The 13,534-nt window shown below is 36.5% G+C and overlaps 2 protein-coding genes across 6 annotated transcripts in view; one reads left to right on the top strand and one right to left on the bottom strand.

The window, feature by feature from the left end:
* Window positions 1-13,534, top strand: part of LOC138336107 (activating signal cointegrator 1 complex subunit 3-like) — a 332,564-nt gene that overhangs the window by 255,113 nt on the left and 63,917 nt on the right. The window lies entirely within an intron of this gene.
* Window positions 1-13,534, bottom strand: part of LOC138335395 (uncharacterized) — an 84,045-nt gene that overhangs the window by 67,419 nt on the left and 3,092 nt on the right. Inside the window, exon 3 of one of the 5 annotated variants that reach the window (XM_069284479.1) lies at window positions 11,086-11,276. The exons of 2 other annotated variants lie outside the window; for them this stretch is intronic. The gene's annotated coding sequence lies outside the window, so the exon portion shown is untranslated. Of the gene's footprint in view, window positions 1-3,461; window positions 3,529-11,085; window positions 11,277-13,534 lie in introns of all 5 variants that reach the window. 2 more of the 5 variants (XM_069284488.1, XM_069284493.1) reach the window with 2 other exon arrangements.

Genomic DNA, 13,534 nt, shown 5'->3' with positions numbered 1-13,534 from the left:
GGAAGGTGAATATTTCAAATGAAGAGGGGGAAAGGGAAGGTGAATATTTCAAAGGAAGAGGGGGAAAGGGAAGGTGAATATTTCAAAGGAAAAGGGGGGAAAGGGAAGGTGAATATTTCAAAGGAAGAGGGGGAAAGGGAAGGTGAATATTTCAAAGGAAGAGGGGAAAGGGAAGGTGAATATTTCAAAGGAAGGGGGAAAGGGAAGGTGAATATTTCAAAGGAAGAGGGGGAAAGGGAAGGTGAATATTTCAAATGAAGAAGGGGGAAAGGGAAGGTGAATATTTCAAAGGAAGAGGGGGAAAGGGAAGGTGAATATTTCAAAGGAAAAGGGGGAAAGGGAAGGTGAATATTTCAAATGAAGAAGGGGAAAGGGAAGGTGAATATTTCAAATGAAGAAGGGGAAAGGGAAGGTGAATATTTCAAAGGAAAAGGGGGAAAGGGAAGGTGAATATTTCAAAGGAAGAGGGGGAAAGGGAAGGTGAATATGTCAAAGGAAGAGGGGGAAAGGGAAGGTGAATATTTCAAATGAAGAAGGGGAAAGGGAAGGTGAATATTTCAAAGGAAGAAGGGGAAAGGGAAGGTGAATATGTCAAAGGAAGAGGGGGAAAGGGAAGGTGAATATTTCAAATGAAGAGGGGGAAAGGGAAGGTGAATATTTCAAAGGAAGAGGGGGAAAGGGAAGGTGAATATTTCAAATGAAGAGGGGGAAAGGGAAGGTGAATATTTCAAATGAAGAAGGGGAAAGGGAAGGTGAATATTTCAAAGGAAAAGGGGGAAAGGGAAGGTGAATATTTCAAATGAAGAGGGGGAAAGGGAAGGTGAATATTTCAAAGGAAGAGGGGGAAAGGGAAGGTGAATATTTCAAATGAAGAGGGGAAAGGGAAGGTGAATATTTCAAATGAAGAGGGGGAAAGGGAAGGTGAATATTTCAAAGGAAAAGGGGGAAAGGGAAGGTGAATATTTCAAAGGAAGAGGGGGAAGGGAAGGTGAATATTTCAAATGAAGAAGGGGAAAGGGAAGGTGAATATTTCAAATGAAGAAGGGGAAAGGGAAGGTGAATATTTCAAAGGAAGAGGGGGAAAGGGAAGGTGAATATGTCAAAGGAAGAGGGGGAAAGGGAAGGTGAATATTTCAAAGGAAGAGGGGAAAGGGAAGGTGAATATTTCAAATGAAGAGGGGAAAGGGAAGGTGAATATTTCAAATGAAGAGGGGGAAAGGGAAGGTGAATATTTCAAAGGAAGAGGGGGAAAGGGAAGGTGAATATTTCAAAGGAAGAGGGGGAAAGGGAAGGTGAATATTTCAAAGGAAGAGGGGGGAAAGGGAAGGTGAATATTTCAAATGAAGAGGGGGAAAGGGAAGGTGAATATTTCAAATGAACAGGGGGGAAAGGGAAGGTGAATATTTCAAATGAAGAGGGGGAAAGGGAAGGTGAATATTTCAAAGGAAGAGGGGGAAAGGGAAGGTGAATATTTCAAAGGAAGAGGGGGAAAGGGAAGGTGAATATTTCAAAGGAAGAGGGGGAAAGGGAAGGTGAATATTTCAAATGAAGAGGGGGAAAGGGAAGGTGAATATTTCAAAGGAAGAGGGGGAAAGGGAAGGTGAATATTTCAAAGGAAAAAGGGAAAGGGAAGGTGAATATTTCAAAGGAAGAGGGGAAAGGGAAGGTGAATATTTCAAAGGAAGAGGGGGAAAGGGAAGGTGAATATTTCAAATGAAGAGGGGGAAAGGGAAGGTGAATATTTCAAAGGAAGAGGGGGAAAGGGAAGGTGAATATTTCAAAGGAAGAGGGGGAAAGGGAAGGTGAATATTTCAAAGGAAGAGGGGGAAAGGGAAGGTGAATATTTCAAATGAAGAGGGGGAAAGGGAAGGTGAATATTTCAAAGGAAGAGGGGGAAAGGGAAGGTGAATATTTCAAATGAAGAGGGGAAAAGGGAAGGTGAATATTTCAAAGGAAAAGGGGGAAAGGGAAGGTGAATATTTCAAATGAAGAGGGGAAAAGGGAAGGTGAATATTTCAAAGGAAGAGGGGGAAAGGGAAGGTGAATATTTCAAATGAAGAGGGGGAAAGGGAAGGTGAATATTTCAAATGAAGAGGGGGAAAGGGAAGGTGAATATTTCAAATGAAGAAGGGGAAAGGGAAGGTGAATATTTCAAAGGAAAAGGGGGAAAGGGAAGGTGAATATTTCAAATGAAGAGGGGAAAGGGAAGGTGAATATTTCAAAGGAAGAGGGGAAAGGGAAGGTGAATATTTCAAATGAAGAGGGGGAAAGGGAAGGTGAATATTTCAAATGAAGAGGGGGAAAGGGAAGGTGAATATTTCAAAGGAAAAGGGGGGAAAGGGAAGGTGAATATTTCAAATGAAGAGGGGGAAAGGGAAGGTGAATATTTCAAAGGAAGAGGGGAAAGGGAAGGTGAATATTTCAAATGAAGAGGGGAAAGGGAAGGTGAATATTTCAAATGAAGAGGGGAAAGGGAAGGTGAATATTTCAAATGAAGAGGGGGAAAGGGAAGGTGAATATTTCAAAGGAAGAGGGGGAAAGGGAAGGTGAATATTTCAAAGGAAGAGGGGGAAAGGGAAGGTGAATATTTCAAATGAAGAGGGGGAAAGGGAAGGTGAATATTTCAAAGGAAAAGGGGGAAAGGGAAGGTGAATATTTCAAAGGAAGAAGGGGAAAGGGAAGGTGAATATTTCAAAAGAAGAGGGGGAAAGGGAAGGTGAATATTTCAAATGAAGAGGGGAAAGGGAAGGTGAATATTTCAAATGAAGAAGGGGAAAGGGAAGGTGAATATTTCAAATGAAGAAGGGGAAAGGGAAGGTGAATATTTCAAAGGAAAAGGGGGAAAGGGAAGGTGAATATTTCAAAGGAAGAAGGGGAAAGGGAAGATGAATATGTCAAAGGAAGAGGGGGAAAGGGAAGGTGAATATTTCAAATGAAGAGGGGGAAAGGGAAGGTGAATATTTCAAATGAAGAGGGGGAAAGGGAAGGTGAATATTTCAAAGGAAGAGGGGGAAAGGGAAGGTGAATATTTCAAAGGAAGAAGGGGAAAGGGAAGGTGAATATTTCAAAGGAAGAGGGGGAAAGGGAAGATGAATATTTCAAATGAAGAGAGGGAAATGGAAGGTGAATATTTCAAAGGAAAAGGGGGAAAGGGAAGGTGAATATTTCAAAGGAAAAGGGGGAAAGGGAAGATGAATATTTCAAAGGAAGAAGGGGAAAGGGGAGGTGAATATTTCCAAGAAAGACGGGGAAAGGGAAATTTTCTCTTTGAAAATTGTAGTAACAATACACAAATTTATAATACATGCAGCATTGTACATTATTTATCTCTATATATCTCCAGTCTCCTCATCACAACACCTTAATGTCACTGTAACAATTACATACCTCATTGTTTTATTATATATGATGTTATGATGTAGTACCAATAGTAAAATTGGTTCATTTGAGTGCATACGTACCTAACCCAGATGGATCAGGAAGTCTGGTCCCTGGTGTTTACAATGTTTACAGTAGGGTCCAGACAGACTACAGAACAATGGGATTCAATAACAATAAAAAAACTAAAGCAAATATGTCACTAGCAATGTACATATAACATATGTCTTTGGTAAAAGTGAATCAACATCTGTTTCCATGCACTCAGATACTTTATACCATATCGATCAGTTGTGGACCATTGTTGAGGTCGATGTGGTGTTATATTATCCTGATAAAGATTAACACAAAGTCAGGTTGTATCAGGTGATACTTTACTGAGGTAGATAAATGAGTTAGGTTGTCTCCTCTACTTTATGAGAAGGGAGTTAGGTTGTCTCCCCTTTATTAGAAATGAGTTAGGTTGTCTCCCCTTTAATAGAAGTGAGTAAAGTTGTCTCCCCTACTTTATGAGAAGTGAGTTAGGTTGTCTCCCCTTTATGAGAAGTGAGTAAGGTTGTCCCACCTTTTGAAAGTATGAAGGTTTCTGTGAGTTGTGTCCTTTTAATAAATGGTTTATAAGATGATATTTTTTCTCCCTCTTTTAGAAGTTTGAAGGTGGCACGACTATGATGAGTCAGACCTCTGGCATGACATACTACCCCCTGTGTGTCCTAGTATTTGTGTACTTCTTTGTCATCATTTGTACACAGGTCAATAAATATATATCCTAAAGTCAAAAGTTTTAAAAGTGTTTGTGTCGCGTTGTTATCACTTCCAAATATGTTTTCTTAGTATTGTTACTTATGCTTAAACCATCTAAAATGTACTTGTCTAAATATTTCTGTATTTTTTTACTTCGACCTTAATTTTCACTATAAGTTATAACTATATCTATTCTTCTCTAATTCAGTTCTATATGAATGAGTAAACCATTTCACGTGAATTTGATAGAAAGCTATTGAAAAATTCCGACCATTGTTTTAGCTAACCAGGCATTAGACAGTGTTTTGTATTGGACACATCAGAGAATACAGCTTTTAAAGCTTCCACCTTGTTATGTATGATTGAAGTTTTAATATTTAAGATATTCGAAACATTCATTTAAGTGGCATGTTATTTGTAATCTTACACTTTAAGATGAGGATTTTTGAGTTGGTTTAAAACTGGAATGTTTGATTTATCACTGACAAGCGTTTAATGTTGTGCCCTAATGAACATGTTTGTGTTGAGCTGAAAATTAACTTTTATCACAGAGGTCAATCTTGTCAAGATTCCTTCAAAGTTTATATAAAAATATTGAAATGTTTTACCTGATACTGTTGTAATAATGCTAGAATTTCATTGTGTTTGGGGGAAGTATCCTCAGGAAGGTTTAGATATGTTTGATCATAGGGTATTTTAAAATTCTATTAATCATGTTTCCAATGCACATGCATCGCCTTAATTCCAGTACCATGATCTTCAGGTGCTGTCCTGAACATCTCTCTTAGATGTTATATGTATGATTGAAATGTAAAGAATGATACAGTACTTTATAATTATATGTACTATGAGTGCTTAGAGGCATGTCATTATTTCAATTAATCCCCAAGCAGTAAAACAGGAGATATGAAATAAATGTATAACATGAAATGTTGCACTCTCTGAGAGATGCTTTGGAAAATATTTAATTATGTGTTCCAGCTATTATATTTTATTAGCTGTTTTAAGCTGCTCATTTGTAGAGATCTTTTTTCATAAATGAGAAAGGGAGGCTTCAGATTTTATTCTCAGATTCACATTCTACATTTGAATTTATGTTTCCACAAAAATTCATAAAACATATTCATTAAGATATGAATGTGTTTTCTGTTGGCTATCTCTTAAAAGAAGTTTTTTCGCCAACGTTATAACAATATTCAATGAATTTGAATTCTTTGTTACTGTGTTAGTAATCATACAAGTTATGTTACGTGTCATGTGATCTAGAACAGCTGTAAGTAATGGCCAGATGATGATGCTAAACATTTTAAAACTGTCAGTGAATTAGTACAAGATTGCCTTTCTTCCTGTTCAGCTAACTACACCTCTAAATTTCCCCCAGATTGGAGTGATGGATTTTAAACACTGTGGGGAGTTAAGGTGCCTGTTATAACATAGGTTTTACACGTGATCGGATATTGAAAACAGACAGCTTCCCAGATAAATTAGAGCGGAGATACTACAGTTCCTTGTTATATAATACACATCTTCATTTACCTACTCCAGGTGTCTCGCACATATCTTGGCAATCGGAGGTTTCAAATTATGATTTTAGATTTTTTGATCAATTTTGAATGTTAAAACATCAATTTAAAGATGCTCCACCGCCGACAGAGCATAAATGATACTCATCATTTGAACAATAATTGGTGTTTAATCGCATAAATGATACTCATCATTTGAACAATATTTGGTGTTGGTCAGGGGGTCAGGGAGTGGTTACTCTCGTGCTAAAGTTAACCTAGCATGTACACAAATGTGGCAACGAAAATAAAACGGAGGAGTTTATAGAAATCGGGAATTTAGACTCTCCTGCCGGGAGACAATAAAAGGCTTTAAAATACGGGAGGTTTTGTCTCACGCCGGGAGGTATGGCATGTATGATGGTGGTAATTGTGTAAATTAAGTAACTTTTGTAAGCGAAGAAAATTACTAAATCATCTGGTCTTGTTTTTGATAGTGAAAATGTTTAAAGGAATACAGGAATCAGTTAAACATGAAGTTTAACCTATGTTAATATGGATTTGTCCCATATTGGAAACTGAAGTATTGAGGTTACGATATTAAAGCTGACCTCAGGATATTAAAGTACTTAAATACAGTAATAAAGCCAGTTTGTGTACCAGAGTGTGTGTTGACATAAATGTTGCTGTGTTGACAAGTAGAGAGTCTAGCCCACCATTATTATGTGTAATATTGACAAGGCCATGTTACATAACACATAGCTAACATAACTGCTGCCTTTGAGGTATCAAGATGAGAAGAAATCTGAGGTCATTGTAATCCAAAAGACATGTTATAGGGCTATTGTTGTAGTATGAACTTGTTACACTGCCAAACATCCTACCAGATACTGTATTAGTGGGACACATCACAGTGAGGAGCAGACTTGTTATGTAAGATAACTGATAAAGGGGAGGTAATTCATGAGTTGTAAGGTACTAGGAACTACAGGTGGGACTAGTTATTGTTTATATATTACACTACCATAATGTTGTTTAGTGGAAGGTTGTTAGCTCAAGTACCAGAGTCATAAGTACTGCTAGCTTTCTTTCATGTATTGGTATTGATATGCAGAAACTTATAGACCCCTCTAATGTAGGTAGTATAGGAGCTAGTGGTTCCTTCTGGGGTAAGTTCTGTAGGAACTTGTGGCTCCCTCTGGTGTACGTACTGTAGTAGCTGGTGGCTCCCTCTGGTGTAAGTACAGTAGTAACTGGTGACTCCCCCTGGTGGAGGTACTGTAGATATTGGTGGCTCCATTTGGGTGCTTTAATTTAGTATACAATAACTAAGAAGCTTAATTTGCTCTCTTCAGAAAGAAAAGTTTTTGGCAGACAAATTAACTCAAAGTACCGTAATAAATACACTTAATTCCACAATTGTTCTTCAGATGGGGTTATCTTTAATTGTTTCTGAAGTTAAGATATCTAATGTATGTTATCAAACATATTGATATTATACATATCTACCTCCATCTTGATACAGGTTGTTTGAAAGTGTGCCATACTTATGAAGAGAAGCCAACAGAGATAAGATCCAGTTCTGATTTGGCTGCCTACAATACATCATAATCTTGTTGATGCTCTGAACATCAGATACAGTAGTTAGGAGATGTTATCTTATATCATAGTGGAATAAAGAGGTTATAGACTTAATCAGGTGGAAGTCAGGGAGATCACATGGGATCAGTCTTGTCCTTGGCGGCATGTCTGTAGTGTTTTTACCTGATTCTATCCTACTTCTTTTGCATTGATTAAAAACTTCTCTAATTGTATACAAAATTGTATTGGTATAAATTCAGTTTCTCCATGTTGGAGAACCATAGTGCCAATTGTGAATTTAGACAATTATAGCAGTACCATTATCTGGAATAATCAAAACACAAGTTTTGATCGTTTTCACCATGAGTGGCACAGCACTCTTAGTGTTTTGCTTGTTCATCTCTGATTCCCTCTTGCATCCCCAAACAGAATGTATGGAGTGTTTTTGTGTTGGATCTCCCAGTACAATTGACCTTACTGGGTCACTACTATCAAAACATTTACACAACAGCCAGATGTTTCTCTCATTTTGTCAGTCAATATTCCTGCCCTTATGTTGCGGCATGTCTCACATTCCTGCCATTTTATCCTGCTGCTGTACCAAGGCCTCTATCAATGTCTATAGGATACCATTATACTATAAATGAAGTGTGACCAGTCCCTTCCAGGGGTCATTTCATGGTCCAGTGAATGTTGATGGAATTTGATGCAGTTTTATTGGATATAATCTGGTGGCTATATCTCTACTGTATCTAGATATAAACACTGGTTTTATGTTGGGGAGGTATTAGACTATAAAATCAACCCTATAACTACAATGTTATGGCTGATAGAGTCTACTGTTACTGTTTTCTAGCTTTTATTGTCATATCAAATATGTTGGCTGTCTTACTATCAATGTCTCCCTTTATTCTGCATCTATCATCTCACTCCTGACCCACAACTTGTCTGAAGAGAGAACTTGTTCCTTCTCTCCTGCTCCAATTATTTTTTTTTTCTTACTTTTTATTTCTCCCCCTTTCTCCTTCCCCTGCTAATTGTCCTCCCCCCTTCTTTCTCTCCTTTTCTTCACCCCTATACCCTCTCTTCCGAAATTCTTTTGCATGCTCAAATTATATTAAGCATGCAGTCTGGTGAACCCCTTTCCCTAAAGTAATTCTACAAATGACCTTGACACTCTTGTTAAACAGCTTCAACTGACATCTGGTCTTTTTTCAGGAAGCCATTTTTTTCTTTGGATATATATTTTTAGACTTCTTTGCTATATATACGACTGTATGTACTATTTCCATCAAGGAGCTTCCCAATCAGGAAGAAAATTTATCAAACATAAAAAACTTTAGATGTTATGCATGCTGCTGATAGAAGCAAGTAGAAAATTGGATGTTTTAATCAATCTTATTATTTAATGACCTTTAGATCTGGCAATCCAGTTTTATGAAATTCAGTCATCCCCTTTTTCAATCAATGTTTTCTGGTCATTCCTGATTCAGTTGTTTATACTTAAACATACATCAGGTGTAATAAGCTGTGTAATTCCTTGTAGAAAGTTTTGCCTATTACAACTTGGTATGTTGTCCTGACAACCAGATGTTTTACCTCCAGTAAGGAGAGTTCCAACAGGACGAAGCTTCAAGTTTCGTACTCTGCGGTCGTTAAATTGCCAGCTAATTTCTGAAGCTAGCATTCCTTCAGGAATTATACAACTTTTCCTCTCTATCAGAAGATTGCTTCATTGGGGGACGATTTAACTTTTTTGAAAAATCTACAAAAATGCTGAGCCATGGTAGAGATATGATATTATCATGTCACTAATCATCATCGTACATTTTCTTTAAAGTGTGGTCGGGAGCATGTAAATGGTATATGTTTACAAAAGAGAAGGGAGCGTAGCGCGTGCCTATAATTTGTGTGGCACGTGTGTGTTAATCGGCTGACGTGGTGAGGCCAATCTCTTCCAAAGCGATGCTATCAGTACTGACGAACATTAGCTAAGAAGGAGGCTAAAAAATGTCAATTTTAGTTAGCTTTTAATGTTAAATATGTATTTGTACTTAGAAATCCCTGTTGTTTAGTACAAGTTTCCCTAAACAATTCTGATCAATATTTCTTGTTGATTATCAATGTATTATAGAAAAATAATTTTTAGGGTCCATGTGCCTTAATGGGAATTACAGAGAATGAGTGGATTCAATGGGTCAACAAACATATATTACAAGCTTTTGTGATATACATGTATCCAAAGTGACTGGGCCCATACGATTGTCAATGTGCCTTCCAATAAAAATTATGTACAACCAGTTTTATAATTCAGAGTGGTAAGTCATACTTCTTGTGTTCAATATCTTTGTATTAATTCCTAAGCAAGCTGTATGTTTAAGACATAGATCACTTTTTCCCTGTTGTAATTTTCACTTATCGTCAAGAAGTTTCAGTTTTATAGGGAATCTTGATGGTCTACTGATGTTTATCAGAATAAAACATTATTTGCCTGATAAAGCAGACCAGCTGTACCCAAGGTTTAGGAGAAAAGCAAGCAGAGAAAACCGCCACTCTAAACAGCATCAACCTTGAGCAGCAATCTCTGTATCTGTTTGATGTAGTGATGACAAATACAAACATTAGGTTTGTCAGCTACCTCGTCTGACCTTCACAAGGTGGTCAAGTGCAATGACAGGATTCAACTATCACATATAGATCTGATCATTGGTAGTTTAACAGTATGACCTTTCACTGGCCTTGACTAACATTTATTAAGTAGTATAATGTGACCTTCACATCCCTGGTGTTTCATACATGACCTTGCAATGCCTTCATCAAGTGTTCCTTAATGATTTAGACCTAATACTTTCCACCTAGATATTTGACCTTAGAATGACCTTGATCAAATTGTAGACATTTGACCTTACAATGACCTTGATCAAAATGTAGACATTTTACTTTAGAATGACCTTGATCAAGATGTAGACATTTGACCTGAGAATGACCTTGATCAAGATGTAGACATTTGACCTGAGAATGACCTTGATCAAGATGTAGACATTTGACCTTAGAATGACCTTGATAAAGCTGTATTTCTAGTTCAGCTGGTCAAGCGTGTCATGGAGCTAAACCTTTTACCAGTGCCCCAGGAGTTTGATTTTCCTGTCTAACAAAGAAAAGGTATAAGGTTTTCCTCCTTCAATACCAACAATGCATTGCCTCCTGGCCAACAAGCAGGATTAATATCAGTTATTATGTATTACTGAAATGAAAATCAGTTAATATAACTTGCTTATTTAAGATCTTTAAAGATGCTCCTATATATATGTGTGTGTGGTTTAAGCCAATACTGCTTACTAAAAGATTCAAGATGGATACTTTTATTTATCTGCTAGTCATTTTTATGGAAACAATAGCAGATTCTATGATAATATTCATCACTCGCGTAAACAAATACAAAGGAACCCAGTTGATTATGTTCAGCTGCCTATAGAATAGATAAAACCTGGGAGGTTTGGTGTTTTTGTGGTATGCTAGGGCTGCACACACTTCTGTGCAGTTTCTGTTATTAGATGTGTGCATCATGTGACATTTCAGGTTACGATGATGTTTCTTCGATAAGGATTCCATGGAATATAAAACATCCTGACATATGTCTTATGATGTGTTTATATTGTGCAGTAGTAGTGATTGATAGATGTGCATGCATTTGCATTGCATGTTTTGTAATTTTTGCAGTTGCAGAACATAAATAGTTGGGGGAAGTAAGTACACGTAGGGTCACCTTCACATACTCGTCTCTTTGAATTAGGAGTGGAGGGGTGCAGGTACACTGACATGGGAAGGAAGGTCTTAGGGTACGGGTCACCACCGACTTTCTTCTCAAGTATTTCTGTACCTGGAGTCGTGAATCTTTGAGTATGGAATAATCATATCGTTTACAGCTGATGGTTTTGATGATGAATTCCGGTTTTCCCCAGCGTTGGCTGGGATACAAGTGAGCATCACCATCACATTCTCACTACAGTTGTAGTAGGCATAGTCTGGCACGCTTTCAACTCCACCAGGTAAACAATAACAAGCCCTGTTCTAGGATACAACGTAGATATACAGAAACCTGGAGTTTTACAAAGCTTTACTCAATGACCTTGACACTCAAGTAGGTCAAAGTTCAATGACAATTAATGGTTGAGTCTCTTAATTTAAGGGCAAAGTTCAGTCACAAATGTTAAGTTACAGAATATTCAACTCAATCTCAAAGTTGGGATCAAAGTTATAAATTCAGTCACAATATCAGTTATAATTTTAAGTACAGTCACAGGTAAAGATTCAGTCTCAAATTATTATTTGAAGAAATATTCTAAATTGGAATTATTTCATATTAACTGATGTTTTTAACTAAAAATTAAAAAGAAAAAGTAAATTTTGAAGCTGTTAAAATTTGCATAAACATTCTCTGTACGAAAAATAGAATAGACTGTTTCTGGACTCTTATAACTTTAAAACAAATGATTCTACAAAATTGGTGTACATGTACATATTTGGATTTCTAAATACCTAAAACGATAAAATATATATATATAATGTATAAGGGTTATTTAATTTTTGCATTATTTATTGAAATGAAATTGATAATTGATTATCTCCTTATTAAATATAAATATGATATGTTCCTTCTATTTGAAAAACAAGCCACCTATTAAAAGCACATGCACATTTTGAAATCTTTCCAAATTATTTTTTCAAGACATTCCAGAATTCAGATGATTAAATATATAACCTTATAACCTTAAACATGTCAAGATGTTACGATTCGTACAAAATTGTGTTTGCGCATGCTCTTACGAATAACCATATTGGCAGACTTTGAATTTAAAATTTCAATCCTCATTAGATGAATAACAAAATGTATTGTAAAATTGAATAGAAATATGATAATATCGCTGACCAATCTCGATACACGTTCCAGAATGCTATCACATTATATGTAAGATACCTAGGTTTTCCCGTGTGAACCAGGTACTCTCCTGTCCATATGCAGATTTGGGGTATGGCACAGGATGAAATGCTATACTGGAGCAGAGTTCTCATATAAACTGTGATCTAGGTATACACGGGCGACAACAGACTCGAGACAATGGGCACGCGACAGTTACAACCTATTGTCTTTACAACCTATTGTTTCACACGCGTCCAAGATCTCCCTAAATGACAACCCTTCAGAACTGACTATCATAATTTAAATGAAGCAGCACATTGTTTTTGCCGATCTGTAACTTAAGACATTTCTGGTGCATACTGGTGTGAATTTACCCTTACCTCCAAAAAAATTGACAATATTTCAGGTTACACAATAAAAAGAAATGTCAAATTTGCAATTTGTAATAATGTTTTTGATGTTTTCATACACCTGATATTCATTCATAATTCCCAACATGAAACCTATTAAGTTCTATTCCACAGGGTAGGACCTATTGGATTAGGTAACACCGTTTTACAGGTGCATTTAAGATGTCAGGCCTGTAATTGACATACATTAGGGACCAAAAAATGATCATTAATTCAGTCATTGTTCCTGACCTAACATGAAGTACCGTTCTTTGGACAATTCTGGTGACCTGTTCTGTTTTTCTGTTATCAGACAAATTTTGTAGCCATATCTATTTCTTCTGTCAAATCAAATGACAAAAAAATAACTTACCAAATTTGTTTTAAAAACTTTAAATTCATATTTGTAATCTGATTATCTGTGCCTCAAATAATCGTCCACTTAACTTCTATAAATGACCTTTGTGTTGTAATAATGAAATCTATATCCACCCTAAATAGTAATACATTGCATGCTCACTAAAATAAAAAGACTGGTTCGAAATGTTCAAGGTCAAGTTGTGAAGTAGTCTATATGGTGTTACCCTATATAGCCCTGGATTTTGAGGGATGGATATGGGATTCTACTCAATCAAGATTTCTAACAAAAAATTGAATGCAAATCTCGAAAATTCCATACTGTGAAATGTTACAGTTTTAGATCTATCTCAATTTACCAATAACTTAAGGATTTGCTCATTTCATGAAAAGTTATTATGAAAAGAAAAATTTGAGCAAGCTTTGCCAAGACTTTGTCCTTAGAAGGATTGATTGAGAATACTTCACCAAACTTTGTCCTTAGAAGAATTGAAAATACTTCACCAAGACTTTGTCCTTAGAAGGATTGAGAATACTTCACCAAGACTTTGTCCTTAGAAGGATTGAAAATACTTCACCAAGACTTTGTCCTTACAAGGATGGAGAATACCTCACAAAGACTTTGTCCTTAGAAGAATTGAAAATACTTCACCAAGACTTTG

The sequence above is a fragment of the Argopecten irradians genome, chromosome 1 (assembly GCF_041381155.1).
Source record: "Argopecten irradians isolate NY chromosome 1, Ai_NY, whole genome shotgun sequence".
NCBI lineage: Eukaryota > Metazoa > Mollusca > Bivalvia > Pectinida > Pectinidae > Argopecten > Argopecten irradians.
This window is presented reverse-complemented; position numbering and strand designations above follow the sequence as displayed.